The sequence below is a fragment of the Amblyomma americanum genome, chromosome 7, assembly GCF_052857255.1.
Source record: "Amblyomma americanum isolate KBUSLIRL-KWMA chromosome 7, ASM5285725v1, whole genome shotgun sequence".
Taxonomy (NCBI): domain Eukaryota; kingdom Metazoa; phylum Arthropoda; class Arachnida; order Ixodida; family Ixodidae; genus Amblyomma; species Amblyomma americanum.
This window is the reverse complement of record NC_135503.1, coordinates 60,823,338-60,844,308: the sequence shown is the minus strand read 5'-3', so window position 1 is coordinate 60,844,308 and position 20,971 is coordinate 60,823,338. Positions and strand designations below refer to the sequence as shown.

Genomic DNA, 20,971 nt, shown 5'->3' with positions numbered 1-20,971 from the left:
CAAGAGACTGTTGTTCTGATTTATGTGTTGTGCAGTCTGTCCCATGGATGACACAGGGGCCTGCAGGCCCACATCGAGCACCTTTTTTCAGTGATGAAATAAGCTTGCTACGCGTACAAGCCATGACAATCTCATTAAAAACCTGCACTGCGTTGGAACATCAGTTTGCCGACTCACGGCGAGAAGTAACAGAGATGACAGATATATCACAGTACCTGAACGGCCAATACACTAAGTGTCTAAAAAATCGTTTATTTCGATACACGTGGAAAAATGACGGCTGAAATGTAGGACGCATCGCTTCCTTTCTGCCTGAGCTCATGATTCGTAGACTGCAATAAATCAGCAATGCCAAAATATGCCACAAAAGTTTGGGCTGGAAAAAACTGGCTGCGGTTTAGCTCTGGTTAACCCTAGTTGATTTGCGAAAGCTTCGTTTCATTCCGACGCTCTCGAGAACTCAAACCGGTCTCTTTCGCAGTTGAAGAGTCACTCCGGGACGACGTGGCACGACTTCTTCTAGCCGCATCTTCGTTACGAGACGCTTCTCGAGTAGCGCGGTGCGTTCTTCTGCCGTCTTTTTAGCGCGTTGTCTCTTCCTCGCTTCGTTCGTTCGTTGTTGCCTCCATAACGACTAGAATCCACTGAGGCGAAGCGCGTATATATATATATATATATATATATATATATATATATATATATATATATATATATATATATATATATATATATATATATATATATATATATATATATATATACACACCCCGCGAGGCGACACGTCCTCTCCCTCTACCCCTGCGGAGCACATCTGGTGGGGCGACGGCAGCGGCGTCGATGGCGGCGCCATTTGTTGGAGCCCGGCGGTGGCGTTGCTAGGCATCGGCGGCTCAAGGTCATTCGTGGGCCACAGCATACGACTGAAGTGCGACCACGCGACGAGCCGAGCTGGCTGGCTGGCTGGCTGGCGTAGTGTTGCTTTCGCAACAAAAGAGCAGCGTCCCGTTCGATGCGACATGGGGGTCACCTGTGCGGTATTAGAGCATCAATCACGAGTGCGCACAACAGTTTTGGCGATCCTGCTGCGATAACGATTGACATGAACATGCGGTCGATGTCAAATTCGGAGTTTTTTCGAACAAATAAAGCAGAGATGACGGTTTGAGTAGAAAATAAGAGGAAAGAGGCGCTCCGAGAAAATGGGGTCCGCAAATCCGCAATCTATTGTTCGCCTTTGCGGAGTCCACATCACCCGGAACAATGCTATTTTTAGCACTCCCTCCTTCTATGCCGTGCCCATACAGATGTTGCTTTGCCGTTTAGAGATTTGTAGAGTGACAGCATTATTAGGCTTAAGTCTCAGTCCACAGGGCTTGCAAACACATCGCCTTTGCTACTTTTGCCCACGAGTGCGCCTCTCCACAGTTTCGGTAGTTTTTAATAGCTCACCGGAGCAGCATTTATTACCCCTTCTAGCTAGGAATGCTGTGGCATTTCAACTGCAATAAGAAATAACTGCCCGCGTTTTATGCTGACGATCTGCGAAAGAAGTCAACGACATCTGTGCAGTAAACTTCAGATCTACTAATGTGATGACTTCGTAAAGTTATCAGAAGCGTTGTCGGGCTTGAGTAATGAAGGCGAGTTCTGTGTATATATGCGTGCGACAGTACGAACTTAAGGTTTCGCAGTACAAGAGCCACCATGACCGCAGTTACAGCGGCAAACATGACTGCATAACAGTAGTTACTGCTTAAAACTGCGGAAGAAATACTGATTGCTTCATTTTCTGTGCAACAGCTACTGTTAACTTTTAGGAATTTTGAGCTCCTCCTGCGTGCATAGACCACCTGTAATGGTTGTTGTGTCAGACACATTCACTGAGCTCAATATGTTTGTAATGTTTCCCTCAGATTTCGGGCAGAGCTTTTACTATATTTTTTGTGAGGCCACTGCTTCACCTTCATTATGAATCGGCCTTACAGTTTACTTTTATGAAAGCTCGCGGTAATTCCTTCTTCTCTTATTCGATATTTCAGTGATGAGGCGTCAGGCGTTCAAGGTCGTAAGCTCGGCTGAACTAGTGAGAAGGACAGGCTTTTAATCGAACACACAATGCTTAATACGACGGGCGCGCTAGCCTGAATGCATGGCAGGCAGCGATGCCTCATACCGGCTTTCCTAGCATTGACAGAACATCTTCTTCTTCTTCTTCTTCTCCTCAAGTAATATGGCACATACAAACATCGAAAGACTGTTTTCTTCTTCTTCTTCTCCTCAAGTAATATGGCACAGTTTTCTGCTGAAAATCCGTCGTCGTCTTCAACGTTGCGAGCGAAAAATTTGAAGGGAAGCAACCTAGAGGGGCCACCTAGGTCACGTGACATTGCGGAGTCATTACAACCTACCCACCGGGTTGTGTGTTGTGTTGTGTTGGGTTTAATGGCGCATAAGCAACTAAGGCAATCATGCGCCAAGTTCAAGGCATAAGATATCGTTTTCTGGAAATTTTTACAACGATATAAAAATATGGCGGTGTAGAAAGCTTAAAAAGTTATCGCCTTGTACCTAGTATTGAGGGCAGAACAATATTGATAAATGGCTAATATTAAAAAGTTTGAAAGGAGGTCCGGGAACCTCATCAGCCGCTCTTGGCTGTGCAAGGACGGGAGGTCCCCAACCAATCAAATACAATGCCTCAGCCCTTTTCTCAGGAATGACAAAGTGGCTGAGGTGCATCAGGCGAAGCACTGGGTCATGTTCTACATCCTTTTAAGAACACCAGCTTCTGTTGAAAATCTAAAAACGCAGGACATGTCGACAATTGCATTTTCACCTAAGAGTAGTGCTGGGTGAAAAAGAATGCACTGGTTATAGAATGAAGAAAGCACTCTTTCCTTAGCTTTTCCAGTTGTGAGCATGAAAATAAAATGGGATTAACTGTAAGTTCATCTCCACATGTACAGACTGGTTTGTCTCGTTTTGCCATAAGGAAGTTTTGTGTAATGTGCGTGTGGCCGATACGGAGACGGCAGATGATGACTTCATTGAAACGTTTTTGGTGCACAGATGACTTTTATTGGCCTAAAACTGGTTTTACTAGGTGCAGTTTGTTATTTATTTCGTTGTTCCAAGCGGACTGCAAAATTTTTTTCTTGCATTACAATGTATTAATTTCATGCAATCTTTATAGGGCATATTTAAATTTTTAATTTGCTTGTCACAAGCTTGAGCAGTGCATATATCTGCTCTTTCGTTGCCTTTTATGCCGACATGACTTGGTACCCAGCAGAGTCTTATGCCTTGTCTTTGATCTATGGGTGTTGTAATGTTGTGTATAAGGTCGCCAAGCAGCGGTGTTATTGCATTTCTAAAATGAAGGGCTGTAAGCACACTTAGCGAGTCTGTGTAAATAATACTGTTGGCGAGGTTCTTGTTTACTATTTTTTATATGGCTACACACATGGCGTAGCATTCGGCAGTGAAGATGGATACACACTGTGGAAGTCTTACTATTTTATTCCAATTTCTTTGTACCACTGCGCTTCAAACTTACTCCCCTGTTCTTTACCCGTTTATAAAATAAGCTGTGAAAATGCTGTATTTTTCCACGAGTGTAAGAAATTCATGCGTTATAGCATATTCTGGAATTTGATTTTTGCGAAACTGTGTAAGAGTGAAATCAGAGATTTCAGGGAAATTGTACCATGCTGGCAGTGGACCTCACCTTCGAGCAATGTTTGGCAATATGTCTAGTACGTCGAGGTTCTGGCACATCTCTTCAAGTCGCAAGAGCAGTGGCCTGGTAGCTTGCGGTTTATTGTTAAAGAGTATTTCAGATGGACACTTTGTAGCGATGGGATAACAAACATATTTGTGCAGTGAACGGATTTTTAGAATGTACGAGCATGTGAGCATGGCTCTTCTGTTTGCAAGTGATCGTTCGTGGGTTTCTACACGGAGACTGTTTATGGGTGATGTAATGTATACGCCAGTGGAGAGACGCAAACCTAAATTAAGTACTGGATATAGCCGTTTAAGGTACGATGGTCTCGCTGACTCATACACTATACATCCGTAATTCAGGGTAGAGCGTCCTACAGAGCGGTAAATTTGTAAGAGGCATGTCCTATCGGATGCCCAGTGTTTCCTCGACAGCACTTTGAGTATGTTCAGGGATCGAGAAGTTTTTTTTTTCTTCAACGCATTTATGTGAGGCAGGAAAGTGAGCTTTCTGTCAAATGTTATACATAGAAATTTATGTTCATTTTTCACGGGTAACTTTATTTCGTTCAGGTGTAGGGTGGGATCTATCTGTATGCCTCGTCTGAGTTAGAAAAGAATGGCCACCGATATCTGTGGAGAAAAACGGAAGCCATTTCTGCCTGCCCATGTTGCCAGTTTATTTATCGTTAGCAGTATTTGTAGTTCGCATGTTGATGTGTTCGAGGATGTGCAAGCTATCTGGAGATCATCTACATAGACAGAAAACATAACGGCCCTTGGAATTATTTTCCTGATAGAAATCGTTTTTACAATAAAGAGTGTTGTGCTCAAAATATGTCCTTGAGGCACTCCATTTCCTTGAATAAAATTCCTTGAAAGGGTTGAGCCTAGGCGGACATGAAATGTACGGTTAGACAAAAAGTCTTTAAGGCAGTTCAACATCATGCCGAGGATACCTAGTTCAGCCAGGTCCTGAATAATCACAAACCTCTACGTTGTGTCATACGCCTTCTCTAAATCGAAGAAGACAGCCAGACAATGCTGTCTGTGTATAAAGGCTTCACGAACAGTGTTTTCAAGACGAACCAGGTGGTCGGTGGTGGAGCAAGCCTTTTTGAAACCACATTGATGGACATCCAGAAGCTCCTGGTCTTCTAATACGAATGTTAGTCTGATATTCAATACACTTTCAAAGGATTTCGCTAGGCAGCTAGTCAGAGCTATGGACCTATAACTGCTAGGAAGCGTAGATGGTTTTCCGGGTTTTAAAAATGGAACAATAATGGCCATCTTCCAGGCTTCGGGAATTTTCCCCGATACCCACGCTTTGTTAAAAAAACTTAAAAGTGCCTCCACAGCCGGTTCAGAGAGATGAGCTAACATTTGATAATGTATTTCGCTAGGACCCGGTGCAGTTTGTTTACCGGCGGACAGTACTTTATTAGTTTCTTGAACTGTCGAACTGCCTCTTGTCGGCAGTCTTTGTTTTTTCAGCTGTGTTTTTGTATTTGAAGAATGATTGTGTGTAGTGCAACGAACTGGAGACGGCAGAAAAGTATTCACCTAAAATATCTGCCTGTTCTTCTATATTTGTCTCTATACCAGGGGCTGAGCGAAACGGGACTGTGAATGGGGAGTGGCTGCCATTTATCTTTTTTACCATCTCCTACATTTGTTTTGATGTGGTAGAGTTGTTTGTACAGGACACGTAACCTTGCCATGAAGTTTTTCTGGCATTACGGCGAATATATCGAGCTTTTGCTCTTAAATTTTTGAAGTTCATGAATTTCTCCTGCGTTGGGTGCCGACGGAAAATTCCCCAGGCTTTGTTTTGTTTCTTTTTTTGCATCTCGGCATTGTTGTGTATACCAAATTTTTTGATTCGGTTTTACTACTCACGACGACCGAGGAATTCCTAGGCGTGGAGCGGTCAAAATACAGTTTATGATAGATTCATCCAATTCGTCTATGCTGAGATCATCTGAAGCTACTTTATCTAGGGTGGTCCTTTCTCTAAAGAGTGGCCAGTTGGCTAAATGTAACTTCCAACGTCGTGGCTTAGTTGGTGTGACTTGCGGTGCGGATGTTATGCTGATTAATACAGGGAGGTGATCGCTGCCGTATGGGTTATCGATGACATCCCATTTAAAATCGCAAAGAGAGAAGGTGAACTAAAAGAAAAATCTATGGAACTAATTTTTCCCCTGCCCGGAGAGCAGCATGTATCTTTGCCGGAGTTTAGGAGGGAAACATTATTACTTGGAATAAAATCTCCTAAAATACGACCTCTTGCATCAGTGTGTGCACTTCCCCAAAAACCGGAGTGGGCATTCAAATCGCCAACCAGCAGATATGACTCTGGTAGCTGTTCTAAAAGGGATTCTAAATCATGAAGTGTTACTGTTAAGTGTGGCTGAAGATATATGGTACATATTGTGATTGGTTAAAAATGAAGGATGGTGACTGCGACGGCTTTGCATTTGGTTTTAGTTTGATCTCGCGGGTTGCTACACCAGTCTGGATGACAATAGCAACAGCTCCAGACAGGTTGCTTGCTTGCTCTCGGTCACATCGAAAGACATACTTGTTTAAAATATTCTTTTTGTTTTGAACCTAATTTGGTCACCTGTAAGCGTAAAGCCACCAGGGAAAGCGTGTTTAAAAGGTCTTTTATGTCACTGTAGTTATTTATTAGTCTTCAGCAGTTCCACAGTATAAAAAACGCAAGGTTAGACGAGTGTATAGTTAACCTAAGATACCGGATTTGGGGGTTCCAATAGTGGGGTCTTTTCTTTTTCGCTCGAGGGAGCTGTGCCGCCGCTGCAGCGAAGGCAAGTTCTGTGTTGTGTCCATCGCCTCACTCTAGGCTCAGGGCGTCAGCGGTGGACCCGCGGATGTAAGGTTTGTGTGCCTCTCCCGACTGGGGGAAGCCTTGCAAGCGGCCGACTGAGGGGCCGGCGGGCCCTTTTTCAGAGGTGACAGGGCAGCCTTCGCGTCGTCTACCGGGGGCGGGGGTGGCCCTTCCTCAGGCTTTGCCTGGGCGGTGGCCGAAACCTGGTGTGGTGTGCCACCCCTGCGCACCACATCGGCGAAATCTGTTTTTGCTGTGAACTGGAGCCTTTTTCGTGCTTCTTGATATGTTATGTTTTCCCTTGTCTTTATTGTTATTATTTCCTTCTCCCTGTTCTAGGTCGGGCACGAGCTCGGATACGCGGGGTGACCTCCTTCGCAGTTCGCGCACTCGTGGTGCAGCGTTGCAGTCCACGGATTCATGATCATTTGACGAACGTTTGGCACATGTTTGGCGGCCGCGACAGCTCTGTGAGCCATGGCCGAATCTTTGACATTTGAAGCATCGTCTGGGATTTTGAATGTACGGTTTTATATTTACTCTAAGATATCCTACTTTATGGATTACAGAAGTTGGCGTCGGAAGTTCCTTGTCGTCATTTCGGATTTTGATGCGCTGGACATCGGTAACGTTCTGGTCTGTCAGACCTTCGAGCATTTCTTGTTCTGAGAGGTTGAGAAAGTCGTGTTGAGATATTACGCCTTTGACTGTGTTCAGTGATCGGTTGGTAGTTACGGATACAGGGATGTCTCTAAAGGACACTAAGGTTGGGTGTCTTGAGTATTGTGCTTTGTCTCAGATTTGGAGAAGGAGGTCGCCACTGGCTAGCTTCGTCACCCAGGACGTCAGTAAGAAATTTAGAAACAATGAACTTAGGCATTTTTTTTGGCTGGTTGCTCTGCATCTTCACTATGTATAACATGATACCTAGGGAAGCATTTGTTAGTTATATGTTCGGTCGGCACTCTTTTTAGAGCGCGATCATTTTGTGAGAGAGGTGGAGTCATTAAGTGTGTTACATGTTCGGTCACGATGCCATCCGCCCACCACGAAGGCCAACAAGGGGGCGGGACAGGAACTTGCAAGCAAGTCCTGACCACGCCAGCTGTACACCTCAACTATAACCAAATATGACGCAGCTCAGGGTAGTTGGTCACACAAGGTTAAGCCTCGCGGACAGGAAAAAAGGGAAATCTAAGAAGTGAATAGGAGACAGGAGAGTTGTGAGAAAGAGGATAGGAAAGGTAAAGATGAAGGGGAGGGTAGGAAAAGGCGACTGCCGATTTCCCCCGGTCGGGTCAGGCCGGAGGTGCCGTCTACAGGAAGCTGGGGCCAAAGTGGTGTGTTGCCTCCGGCGAGGGGCCATAAAAATCCAAACGCTCGGCATCGGTGCACCCGCCAGGCGATGCCACGCACAGCTAAGCGTAGGTGCTGGGGTCCGTGGTGACGCACTGCTCACCATCATCCCCCTGCGGGAATGTCCCTGCGGATGCTCAACAACCCGTATTGTCGCCACTCACCAACGTCTACACGCTGCAGGCGTCCCCCTGCGGGAATGAAGTCTGGTGGCCCGTGAAACATTAGTCTTTTTCTTTATAACTATCAATGCAGGCCTCTCGTAGAGAGCTGTAACACATTATGTTAAATAAATGTCGTCGCGACGTGCGAAAATTGATATTGGTGCACGAGTACGATCTGATCCCAGAGTTCAATTTAAATCGAGTGGTAAATGCTAATGTACGTGAGTGTGACTGTCACGTCTACAAGTATAGCCTCAAGCCACCAGCTAATAAGGGCTCTATTAGCTTTACCGCTCACGTGTCCGGGAGACGTTTATTCCCTACAGCACATTTTTACGTGACGAAAGGAGTCCTGAAAATTAAATCTGAGTTTTCATTCCCTCTGCCTTGCATTGACTTGCCATTTCGTCACAATAAGTGAGACATATGCAGGAAGCTGATCACAGTACGAACTTCTGCATTTAAAACGACAAAAAGGAGGGGCTTACTTTCATTCCTAACAGAAATGGCACGTCAGCTGAAATTATTCTTTAAGTTAATATTCATTTTATTGGGAACACCTTTAATATCCTTGCTTATTCCTCGGGGTATAGAACTAGAAATCGCCGTTATCTTGCAATAACGCCCTTAAACGCGCGAGTTAATTGTGTTATTTTTTTCCTAGGGCCATCATTGGCTGGAATAATCTCACCGATAATGTTGTCATGCAGAGATAATTGTAATGATTTGAAAAACATCAAAACTGACTGATGTTACTGAGCTTGCCATGCTTCCTTTTCTTTGCTTTTTGAGCCCGTATTTGCTCTGTTGTTTTGTTTGCTGTGCGCCTACATTTTTGTACTTTCAAGTATATTTTTCCCACCTGCTGTGACCTTGTACACGCGGCCGCAGTATAAATAAATAAATAAATAAATAAATAAATAAATAAATAAATAAATAAATAAATAAATAAATAACAATAAAAATCTTGCCATAGTATTTAGGAACGGGTGAGCGATCCCTTCTTTTAAATGTTCTCATGACCCAAATATTAGCATGAAGAATTTGTGACATATGGACTACGTTTAGACCATGCGGATAAAACAGCTTGCATTTTTTTCTTTCATTTCGGTGCTGCGCTTTCCACGAATCAGCGGGTGACAGCGCGAAACCAGGCGAACACCATCCTCGCATCAGAGAGAGAAGAGAAGCGAACGGTTAAAGCGAACAGTTTTGTCTACTATAAGTGAACGTAGATACGAAAAAGATTGATGGACCTCTGGTGCAACAACGTCGTGCCTACCATAAAACTCTTGACTCCTGTATTGAACGCCATTGCCGCTGCGAGTGATGGACCCGCACTGTCAATCTTGCTCTGGGGTGCATGCTCATTGTAATTGTTGAGGAACATGAGAAATGACTTTTTGAGGATATATAATTACTGTAGCGATTACAGAGAACATTTTTTTATTATGCTGTTAACCACTTCGTGTTGTTTTGAGTCAGGCACTTATAGGTTTCCGCAGCAGCCGGGGCCGGCTGTTTCTCTACCCTGACTACGCACAGCTTGTTCCAAGCTACGCTTGTCCCATTTTCTTTCTTTTCCGGAATGGTGTATGAAATTTGTGTATAACCTTTCAATCTAGAGAGGCTTAGCGTATTGCGCGCTTGCACAGAATTTCTCCAGTGCAGCACGCAAGAGCTTTATGTATTAGGCCGGCTATTGTGGACTACATTTGTAATGAACCATAAATTTGTTTTCCAAAAGTAGATTGCCTTGAGTCATATGCTGTAAATCAAAATCGTACACCCACTCTGATAAAATCAACTTTAAGGCTTTTTATTTGAAAAAAATATAATACCACGAAAAACTGGAAGACGCAGCGCTTATGGGATGCAACCTGGCAGCTGTACAGAGAATATTTTAACTTTTAATACCTGTCTCCTCAAGACTAACATTGTAAGAAAAAAATGCATTGCAAAAATTATGCCGTCGTTCAGTGTCAAGAGACACAACACTACACAGTTCATTGCAAACCTTACAGCATGGCGTTAAAAATACTGGTAGCGAGGGCGCGAAAGTGAAGGGTTTTGGAGCCTTCATTGGAACCTGAATGCTCCACGCCGTTCGCGACATCTTTCCAACGCCACGCGAAAAGCGCCCAAAAATTGATGAAAAAATATAATTCAACGATGATAAGTCCACTTATTGTGGACTGTAACATAGAAAACCTATTTGCCAGCTGGTGGCTGCATGCCGTTGACGTCAAAGAAACGTGATGCTTTATCGCAATTATGCTAGGCATCAAGGAGGAGCGAACAAGTCTTATACCGAATCTTGATGAGCTGCAAAGTGAAGTTACCCTCTGCATTTGACCTTTCGGTCCTACAAACGATGAACGAAGCCGAAGTGCCTATGATGCACGGTACTTATGTTTTATTAACATTTATTAACATTAAACGCTGGTAGTTTAGCAGGCCGAGCGTGGAGCCACTTCTTCGAATCCCATTACCTTATCTTCTAATACGGGAGTTGGAGAAGTCCCCTTGACTAATTATGAATTTTTTTGGGCCAGAATATCTTCAATTAAGAGCCGCTGGGCACCTTATAAACATATAGAGCCAAATATGTGCTCAACACGGTTTTCCAGAGGTTATTTGTTCTGGCCACGGCCCCCAGTTTAGATCAAGGCAGCCAGCAATAGTTTGAGTATATTCCAAACTTTCCACTGTCCATTTGGTCCCCTGCCATTGGTCACTGAGATATATGCTCGTGGCTTTCGAGCGCCTGTGGGAAGTGACCCGACCATTGGCTGCGTATTGCAGCGAATGATGAGGTCAGGTCTTCTGCTGTTGACAGAGCGCTGCGATGCACCCCGCCATTGGCTGCATATCGCGGCCAATGGTGATGTCCTGTCGCTAACCACCTAATGACTGGGTCGCATCCCATAGACGCTTGAAATCCGCGTGTATATCTCAGCGACCAGTGAGGAAGGACCAAATGGTCAATGGACAGTTATGAAATACGGCCCCTGGTTATTTACTCTAAATAACCGTTAGTTTTTCAGTCATTTGGCTTAGAAGAGCCGTTAGCGCTTTCAGACTGTTTCACATTCAGTTAAGCCTTATCATGTTCAGAATGGAAGATAAGCTCTCGAACTGCAACAGATTATAGGCAGCGCGAGAAAAACATTCCAGTATAGTGAAGTTAGCGGGTGTTAGTTATACTGTCGACGCTGAATGCTTCTGGTAAGCGCAATTTTTATCATCAGATGGCTCATCGAGAGAAAACCCAGCGGCGTTACAAAACTCGCAATTGGTCTAAATGATGTAGAAAATACGAACTGTTAAACAGTAATAGTCACAACTGGTACTTACGACTGCACCGACTACAAAGGAATAGAATAGAATTATAACGGAGTTGCAATAGAATCCGAAAGAATGAGAATAGAATTGGAAGATAATTAAAAGAAATTGGAATGGAATTAGAATGAAATTGGAATAGAACTGCAATTTCGCATCACTCGCATGTGAGTTCCTTAAGTGCCTCGGTATTTCTTTTTTGTTTAAGGCGTGGCATCGACCTGCGCGTCTCTAAAGACAGATCAATTTCTAGAGTGGCTGGTTCATGCTCCGATGGACCCTGTTAGCTCAGGAAAAGGACTTCAAAGAACTAATCTTTGACAGGGGTAGAAACTTGGGCGAGTCGGTGACGGTGATCCATGGTATGTGAGTGTAGCGCAAAACAGTGTGTGCAGTGCGCTACGCTCACATACCATGAATCTTTGACACTTCTGAACTAGGTGAAGTGTAGACATCTTTGCACACGCATTATACAATTTCTACGATGTCGCAAACACGGAGCGATATTCATCGCACAAACTGCGAATGCACTCGGCGTAAAAAGCTCATAGAAGGCGGCTCTTACGAATCAACTGAACTTTCCTCGGTGCGGAGTGTGGGTCGCAGACTGAAAAAAAGGCTGCATATATATCTTAGATAATGTATGCAAAGACGGCAATGAAATGGATATATTCCTTCCGTGAGCGCCTCACTGCGGTTGCACATGAATGCTCTCATATAAGCGTGAATACTAAACAGCCTCATGAAGATGTCCTTTTCTAGAATGCATGAAATCTTTAGGAACTAATTTTATGCTTGCATAAACTCTTGTTGGAACGCCAGTCATGCTTGAATTTCTATTTTGCTACAGATGCTGAGTTGCATACATAGTTATGGAATCTTTTGCATATTATAGCTATCGGCAGAAATTTTACCGAGCCAGCTTGTGAAAGTGAGCATTATTGCAAAGCTACGGCCGTGTTTTCGGCTAAATAAATAAATAAAAAACTAATCGTAACATGCGCTGGCGAATGTTGCATTCCGTCGCGAAAAGAAAAATACAACATCGAGAACTGCTAGCGGCGCAAGAAATCTGTCTCGTCGTCAAAGGTGCAATCTCTTCGAGGCGCCACGAAAGCGAAAGAAATGGAGTCTGCCTCGCTATGCCTTCTCTTCGCTGGAGTTTTATTTGTGCTCACTGAGTAAGTGTAAAAGTGCAAAGTGTTTCACTAAAGTAGTTTTTCAGTGGAGCGCTTAGCTTCTTTTTGAGGCAGGCTACAGACAGATGCGTATGTCCAATCATGCCCGACATTCTTGGACAAATATTTCGAAAATTGCAAAACTATAAGGTACTCTTATGGAAATATTAAAGGGAATTGTCCATTCTTCCGATGCGTAGCAAAATCTTTTTTTCAAAGTTTTTTCATCATTCGCATCGAGCAGTTAAGACCGCCATTGAAAACCAATGGGGAATGCTTTTGAGGAAAGCAAGCACGTCAATAGCAAGAAAATGAAAGCCTGTCGACGGGACACCTGCGGATATATTGATTTTTTATAGTGAATTCTTACGATATATGAAAAAAAATTGCTTTCATAAACTTTTCCTCGTTCAAAAATGCTTTTGTCCAGAATCGCTGGGTAGGCATAGTGCTTGTACGTTGGATTTAAGTCCGGAATGTACGCTTGTGTTATGAGAAACACCGTGCAGTGGAAGGCTCCCGATTAATTTCGACCACCTCGGTGGTACATTAATGAGCACTCAGAGATCGGCTGTACAAATATAGGGACATGCTTACCTAATCCACGAAGCCCAAAATGTGCTGTGGAAGGAGGTGGTTGGGAAAAGAAGCGCTCTAACCTTATGCTCACGTCATCCGATAGGGGAAGAAATATATCCGTTGCGACTCATAAATTACTCGAGTGAAAGGATGTCTAACGCATACGAGCGTGAAACCATGCCTATCACCGAAACACCAAGATTGTGTAGTTCTTAGATATCCTGGAGTTCCCTGCGCGGGCATCAAGTGCGCGCGTCTAGGAGAGTAGGGCTTGCAAGGATGGTGAATTGCATTCGATAAATTTTTCCGGAGGCGTATCGTAGTCAGAAAAGGGCCTTTAAGAGGGCTCACCAGCTACGAGGCAACTCAGATTAGAACTTTTTCGGTCGATAGATGGCAGAACTTACCTACCACAAAAAAGGAGGGAACTTCTATTTCCCCTCCAGGTGTGTAAATTCTACCGCGACACTCCATTGACCGCTTCACGGAAGTAGTAGTTCTTCCGCGAACAAAGTAGGGCCGAGAACTTTCTTTGTATATCCTGCCAAAGCTGGAAATAAGAATAACCCCTCTCAAGGGGTGCTGGTCAGAGAATGGACCTTTTTCCAGTAACCCATCACACAGCTGACACAACGAAAAATACGTTTTTGAGTTTGGGTCCCCCTAAGCTCCCTCGAATCTTTTCTGAGAAAATTCACTTACAATGACAGGTGACAGCTAGGATGGGGTATACAGCCTATGCTGGTTTCCCATAGCCAGAACAGATAAGTGTGAGTCATCTTTTGACACACCTTGGGAACACCTCCCCTTCGGCACTTCAGACGGCTATTCCGTATTCCGCGTATTCCTCCGTCCCCACACACAATGCAAGCCTAGTGGCCGTGTACGAGTGTGGACGCCGATTCGGCGACGCGGCCTCTGTGAAAAGCTTTTTGCGCTCTCATTGTTTGCGCTGCCAGTGTTTATTTCGCATTGTCTTTGCTGTTGTTGCCCTTACTTTTCGTTTAACAAGACAACTCTGATTTGAACTGTTTTTGTCGATAGATGGTAGCACTTAAGCACCCCCCAAAAAAGGTGGTAAGTTCTATTCCCCCTCCAGGTATGTAAACTACACAGCGACACGAAAGCATTCGTTCTTGCGCGTTCAAAAAGGCATCAGCACTGAGGTGATATCCAGGAATCAATCGTTTTGGGAGGACGAGATGTTGCCGCGGCTCAAAAAATTTTATATGCACTGCTTGCTGCCTGAGCTCGTGGACCCAAGGAGGAGCCGTGGCCTTCCAATTCGTGAGCCTGATAACATTCTCGAAGCACAAAACACTCGGTCGCTCAAGCGACCATTGAAGGAAACGTCGAAAAACGACGATAACCAAGAAACCACGTAGGACACCCATTGTGACTACAGCGCGTATTTTCCTTCTCACACTGTGTCCTGCGTGACACACACGAACTGCGTTCACTGTGGGGCTAACGCAAGCCATCGTGCGCTACAGTGTAGATGCCGTCGGACGACGACTGTGTTTCATCCACAGATGAGCGGCCTCACGCAGCGCTTGAACAAAACCACTGCAGACAAGCTCGCCATGGTCGCCGACGCTGAACCTGGGATGTCTTCCTTCCGTACATCATGTTCGTCTACTACACCGCAGTTGAGCTGACCAGTCATATATGACACATTTTAGGCTCATTTACGGCGAAGAAGCAACGACAACGCTTGACGCCATGCTGCCAAACGTCACCAGTGAGGACAACCTTGACGTCACCGCCCGCTTGCAGCGTGCGGGAGCTCTACGAGTCGCTCGGCTACGCATTACATACCAAGAGCGAACCTAGGCCCGACGCTACAATCTCCGCCGTCGCCACGCACAATACAAGCCAAGTGACCGCGTATGTGTGTAGACGCCTATTCTGCAGCAGCCCGATAAAGAGTTTGTTTCAGTACCACGTTAATCTGCTCGTCTGTTTTTTCATGGCATTTTCACCGCCTCGTGACAATATTTATTACAAATTGTAGTAGATTTACTTCCTTTCACACCTTCTTCACTGCTTATAATTTCACAACGAAAAGTCAAAGTTGGATAAAACTTAAAAGGGCGGGAAGCGAGTTCTCACATGAACCAAGAACGTCTGGTTGAGTAGGGGGTCGGGCTGAGCGAGGTCCACCCAACTCGACCAGTGCGTGTTTAGATGAACTTGATTTTAGGGAGTCGAGACTGGTTCAACTGCAGCGACACCAAGCGTCGAGCGAGCAAGCAGTGGCAGCCTCCGAAATTGGGGCCGCCATCGCTGTATAGGAGGCGCGACGGCGGACGTGATAAGCAAGTGATAACCAAAAGAGCAAACGACGCACTGGGTGTACAACTATTGCCAGATTATCTTAAAGCGTTTAGCAACGCTGGTCAAACAGGTGTTTCCTCCCGACCCATGACTGTGTGATAGAATGGTGCAGGTGCGGCCCTTTGTCCAATTCCTCAATGGCGTGGGCCGTCTTGCTAACCCCCGTCGATCGCTTTGTCATGGTAGGGAACGCTGTGCAGCTTGTCAAAACAGCGCGCCAGCTCAACGTCACGCACCATAAGCTCGAGCAAAAAAGGAAAGCAGAAGTCCTTTCAGAAAACAGCCCAAGCAAGAAAAAAGGGAAGAAAGAGCTCAAGTCCGTCCAAGTTCTGAGTAAGAACCTGCGCACACGAACACAGACAACCAAAAGGTTGGTGGTAGATTGTACTAGCGACAAAAATATGCTGATGCCAGGTGGAGCCACGTCGCAGTGGTTACATTTGGCGCGAATTTCAAATCCCCGCAGAAAATACATGCACAACTTTCAGAGCCTGTAAAACGCAAACACTAGGCTCGATATGGATGAAAATTGCGGCTTAACAACCAAGAGAGAAAAAGGAAGGAAATGTTGGGGATGAAATTTTGATATCTGGCTTAGTTTTTTCACAAGAGGACATGAAAGACCGACATATCTAAAAGTGCAATTTTTCTGGATATTTACCTCTGAATTGTAAAAAAATTAAACTTAAAGAAATAAAATCTGTCCACAACATTTCCTCTGTTCACTAAAAAAGAAAACGCTGCCACAAACCTCATGAAAATCTGTCCATTTTTAGACACGATACAGCTTCTGAAAGTTCCCATGTATTTCCTATGGACACTGTCCAACAAGTATTTGACGGCCTTTTCTTAAATTCCCGTCTGTCTTGAAACAGCAAACGGGCCCCATCAATTTTTTTCTTTATATTTAGAAGACGGTCTCAAGCCTACTGAATCAGTCGATCTTTTATATAAGGAACTCGACGAGGACAGCGTAATATTTCGACATATCGATAATTATACATACAAAATAAGATATTGATAAGTTTCTTTATGGCCTAGAAACTAAAATGGAGAAGAGGCTGGCGACGCGCTGCCTGCTAAGTGTCGCTAAGCCTAGCCTACTTTTCATTTAAAGCCTAACTGGATGATGCTTTGGAGCCAGCACTACGCTTGTTCTAAAAGGCGTATGGCTTTCTACCAATTTATCGCCAAGATAATCATTTCAAATTAAAATGACAGTACGGTTCGTTCCCGCAACGCCTTTAGCAGCGAAGCGTGTGGACAAGCTGGCCAAGTGCTATCGGCCACTGGTGACGTCCACCTTCATCGCGAATACGAAGTTCTTTGTTGTCTTCGTGTCTGTGACTCAGTCCGAGAGAGACACGGCCCCGCGACAAGAGCAGAGAAAACGCACTACCCAGCTCTACTTACGAACCTGAACATGGCGCGTCATCTGATGCAGCAACTCGACTCCCCCTGCCTCGCTTGTTGCCCTTCGTGCTGAGTCGTACCCCGTGGTCCTCTCGGTACGCGGTTGTACAGCGTCTTCGCCGGGGCAGCACACCGAGACGGCATCGTTAACTCTAAACACGAATACATCTATGTGAGAGTAAGAAGTATAAACTGTCGTCTAACACACACACTTTTAAATGGGTGTGCCAGATGACAGTTTACTCCCTTTTTACACCCTTCTGTTTAGAGTAATAGGCTGCGCAGCTGACGTGCCTACGTTTCTTCGTCTTCAAGGCTGCTCGGCGACGCGGCTTCGCGCACGAAAAGATGATCGCGGAAGCGCCGTTAGCTGAAACATCACTTGGAAGCGCGTGGTGCTCTTTTCGACATACTGAATGGCTCCGCTGAATGGCAGCTGTTGATATACGCACGCACAATTGCGATGATTTTGAATAGGCTTTTCGAGGGGACGTGTTCACAGTTCGATAAGGGCCATAATTCGATATGTCCAGAATCGACTAAATTAATTTGGTTCTGCCGCTAATATTCCTTATTGCACTTTTTGACACAGATGTGGAGTCCCTCCGCTCCTTGTGGACACTTTCCGAATAGCGTGTCCTGCTCAGGTACGTGGTTGCCAGCTTCAAAAAAGAAAAAAAGAACTAAGAAGATGCACCCTATTTGTGCTCTTTATCTAATACAGACAGTGCGTTTTGATATGAAAGGCACTCGATTACAGTTTTTGGACGCCGGTGCTAGTAGAGAGCACGAATTGAATTTGACTGAAATATTTCTTATAACGCGGTTGATTCTGGGCATATACCATTGTCTGAACACGGGAGTTGGATTTGCATCTTGGCCGTTGGAAGGAATGTCATCTGGCTTGCACACCACCTGCGGTAGCTGATACGTTTGGACAATGCCCCTGGAGTAAAATGTTTTTTTTTTTTCATAGCAGGGTGGTTGATGCAGGTACTGCCGCTTTCATCTTACTCGCACACTGTAGTGTCGGTAGTATTAAAGTCATTGGACATGATGCGACTACATGAAATAAAAAATGATTACAGCCCTCGTGCAGGCCAGCGTCCAATTATCGTACTGCAATCGCATGGTGACCTACTGAGCCGCCGTCACCACTGAGCCAATTTCCACCTGTGTTGCGCCCTTTGTCATTTGCACGTCGCGCGTCCCGTTATTAGTGCGGTGGCTTTTACTTTTCTGATGTAGTCACCGCTGGCGAAATATCTAGCGCCATTCAAACTAAAGTAAGTTCTTGTAAGTGGTGAATGCATCATTGCACGAAAACATCGCTTTACTGCTGAATGCAACAACCTGCTAGTCACGTGATTCACCGCCACCCCATTCTCGCTTGCGGTTGAGTAAGCGACTACTCCGACTGCAACGAAGGAACAGAAATGCAACCGATATGTTTGATTGTTATTCGGGCATCTTTTGAAGACACAAAGGGGTTTGGGAACAAACTCCAGTTAATTGGAGTCCTATCTGAAATCAAAAAGAACAAGTGAACACGGGCAGGGAATCTAATGCGAGGTAACACAATGGGTGAAGTTTACTTCCCTAGAATTTAGTTCTATACACAAAATATTGCACAAGAAATTAAGCGTAGCAGGGATGACAGAGGGTACGGTGTGCAGATCAGATTAGGAAGTCTGTGGTGATAAGATGGGTGAACTTGACCTAGAACTGGGTTAAGCTCGTCTGATTACTAAAAGGGTTCCATCATCATCATCGGCCTGACTACGCCCCCTGTAGTAAGAAGGCCTCTCCCACATCTCTCCAATCAACCTTGTCCCGCGCCAGCTGCGACCACCCTGACAACCACTGCAAACTTCTTAATCTCGTCCACCCACCTAACTTTCTTCCGCCCCCTGCGACGCTTGCCTTCTCTTGGAATCCACTCCGTTACCCTTAAGGACCAGCCGATATATCTTGCCTTCGCATTACATCCCCTACTAAAGCCCATTTATTCCTCGTGATTTCGACTAGGATGTCATTGACGCGTGTCTGATTCCTCACCCACTCGGTCCCCTTTCCGTCTCTTAACGTTACACCTATCATTTTTATTTCCATAACTCGCTGCGAGGTCCTTAATTTAAGTTGAAACTTTTTCGTCAGGCTCCACCGGCATTCACCTATAGGTGAATGCCGGTAAGATAAAGGTTTAATTTGATTTGTGAGGGTTTAACGTCCCAAAGCGACTCAGGCCATGAGGGACACCGTAGTGGAGGGCTCCGGAAATTTCGACCACCTCGGGTTCTTTAACGTGCACTGACAATGCGCAGTACATGGGCCTCTAGAATTTGGCCTCCATCAAAATTAGACCGCCGCGGCCGGGATCAAACCCGCGTCTTTCGGGACAGCAGCCGAGCGCCATAACCACTCAGCCCCCGCGGCGGCTCAATATAAAGGTGTTATATACTTTTATCCTGAGGGATATTGGTAATCTGTCATTCTTGATCTGAGAGAACCTGCGAAATATTTACACCTCCCCACAAGCATTGCGATCGCTAGCACTGACCCAATATTTAGTTGGTACGTTCCACAAATGTGAAGGAATTATATACAGACAGACAGCAAACTGCAACGTCAAAGTCATTAGTGGAGTAGAAAAGTAACAAGCAGGAAAGCATGCTAATGCGCGATGTCCCAGTTTATAAAACGCTTAAGTCTTAACCAGAGCCTTTCGTTGTAGAGAAAAACATGGTTTTTCGCACCGGGAATACATATTAATGATCCGCTTATACCCGATTTCTGCTGAAAATGCAGTTTGAAAAAGTTACAAATGGTTACGCTAATACGATAACACGGCATACACCAGCGAAAAGATGGCATGGTTCTCCGGGTGCGCATCAAGAGGTGAATGCGACACTCCACCATTGGTTGGCATGGGTGTCGGCGGGCCAAGCAGGGCCTGCCACCCGCCATCGCTTCCTACATTCACGGGCATAGGAGGCTTTGATCTGACAGCGATGCTCGGTCTGGCAGGAGCGAAGAGCACCTGCACCTTCGGCAGTGCTTTGCCTGCTGCGAAGCTGCCTTTTAAAGTAGCCCTATTCCATCTTATCAGGAGAGTAGATAAACTCGATCAATACCTACATTGCGTTGTTAGGATCACATGGGCCAAATAATACACTTCTACAAGCAGCAGAGAACCTTCTGTTGCAACTGTCTATATTACTACAGGAAAAAACAAAACAGAAAGCACCGAAGGCGTCGATCAGTTTTCTCTTTGGCTTGAACAGAGAATCATTTCTCGAAAATAGACATCCATGAGATCCCGTGATATTGGAAAAAAAAAGTTTGAGAGGAGAAAAGCGTGCACCAAAGCTTTCCACATTTTTACCCAAATTTTTACCCCTTGCGACAAAATCCTACCCCTCCCTTCTGAAAACAAAGAAATTGTCTCTATTTTTTTGCTCGTGCTCGTTGTTTTGCTCTATCACCATACTCGCATTTCGTCTTTCCAATAGTGTCGTTACGGACAAAGACTGGGCCAACCGTGCGGACCTGGATGCTTTTGCCGACATCCGAGAAGACCTCCTTTCTACCGACGGCTATTCTGCGTGGCGGGCCGCTAAATGGTCCAGACTGGCTTCAACCAGCAAACAGCAGACAACGTTGGTAGCGTTCATACAGAAGCCGGATGGCGCCAACATAAAAAATAAACCCGATAAAACTTTTTAACATACGCCTCTCAATTGTAGTGTTACATTAAGAACGCTTTTTTTTAAAGGATAGAAAGCTGTCTTCAGTGTCAGTGCACAAGTTTGAATTAAAATTGTATTTCGCGCCACAGCAATTAAATTCATGACGTCAAGAGTTATGTTACGAATCCCCGGAATGATGTTGTCGGGCGCGTCTAGAGTTTCGATTTTGTAATTTTTCTTTGAATCTTTAAAAGAACTATGAACAAAAGGGATGTTCAAAGTCAAAAGCCTAAACACTATAACTTGAAGGGAGCCCATGTAATGTTCCTGCTTTTG

The 20,971-nt window shown here is 44.9% G+C and overlaps 1 long non-coding RNA gene across 2 annotated transcripts in view; it reads left to right on the top strand.

Moving 5' to 3' along the window:
- LOC144099209 (uncharacterized) overlaps positions 1–20,648 on the top strand; it is a 43,775-nt gene extending 23,127 nt beyond the window's left edge. The window contains exons 1-3 of one of the 2 annotated variants that reach the window (XR_013307343.1): positions 12,471–12,620; positions 17,539–17,593; positions 20,459–20,648. This is a non-coding gene — a long non-coding RNA (uncharacterized LOC144099209). Of the gene's footprint in view, positions 1–12,470; positions 12,621–17,538; positions 17,594–20,458 lie in introns of those variants that run through there. The other variant, XR_013307342.1, reaches the window with a different exon arrangement.
- Positions 20,649–20,971: the final 323 nt, after the last annotated feature.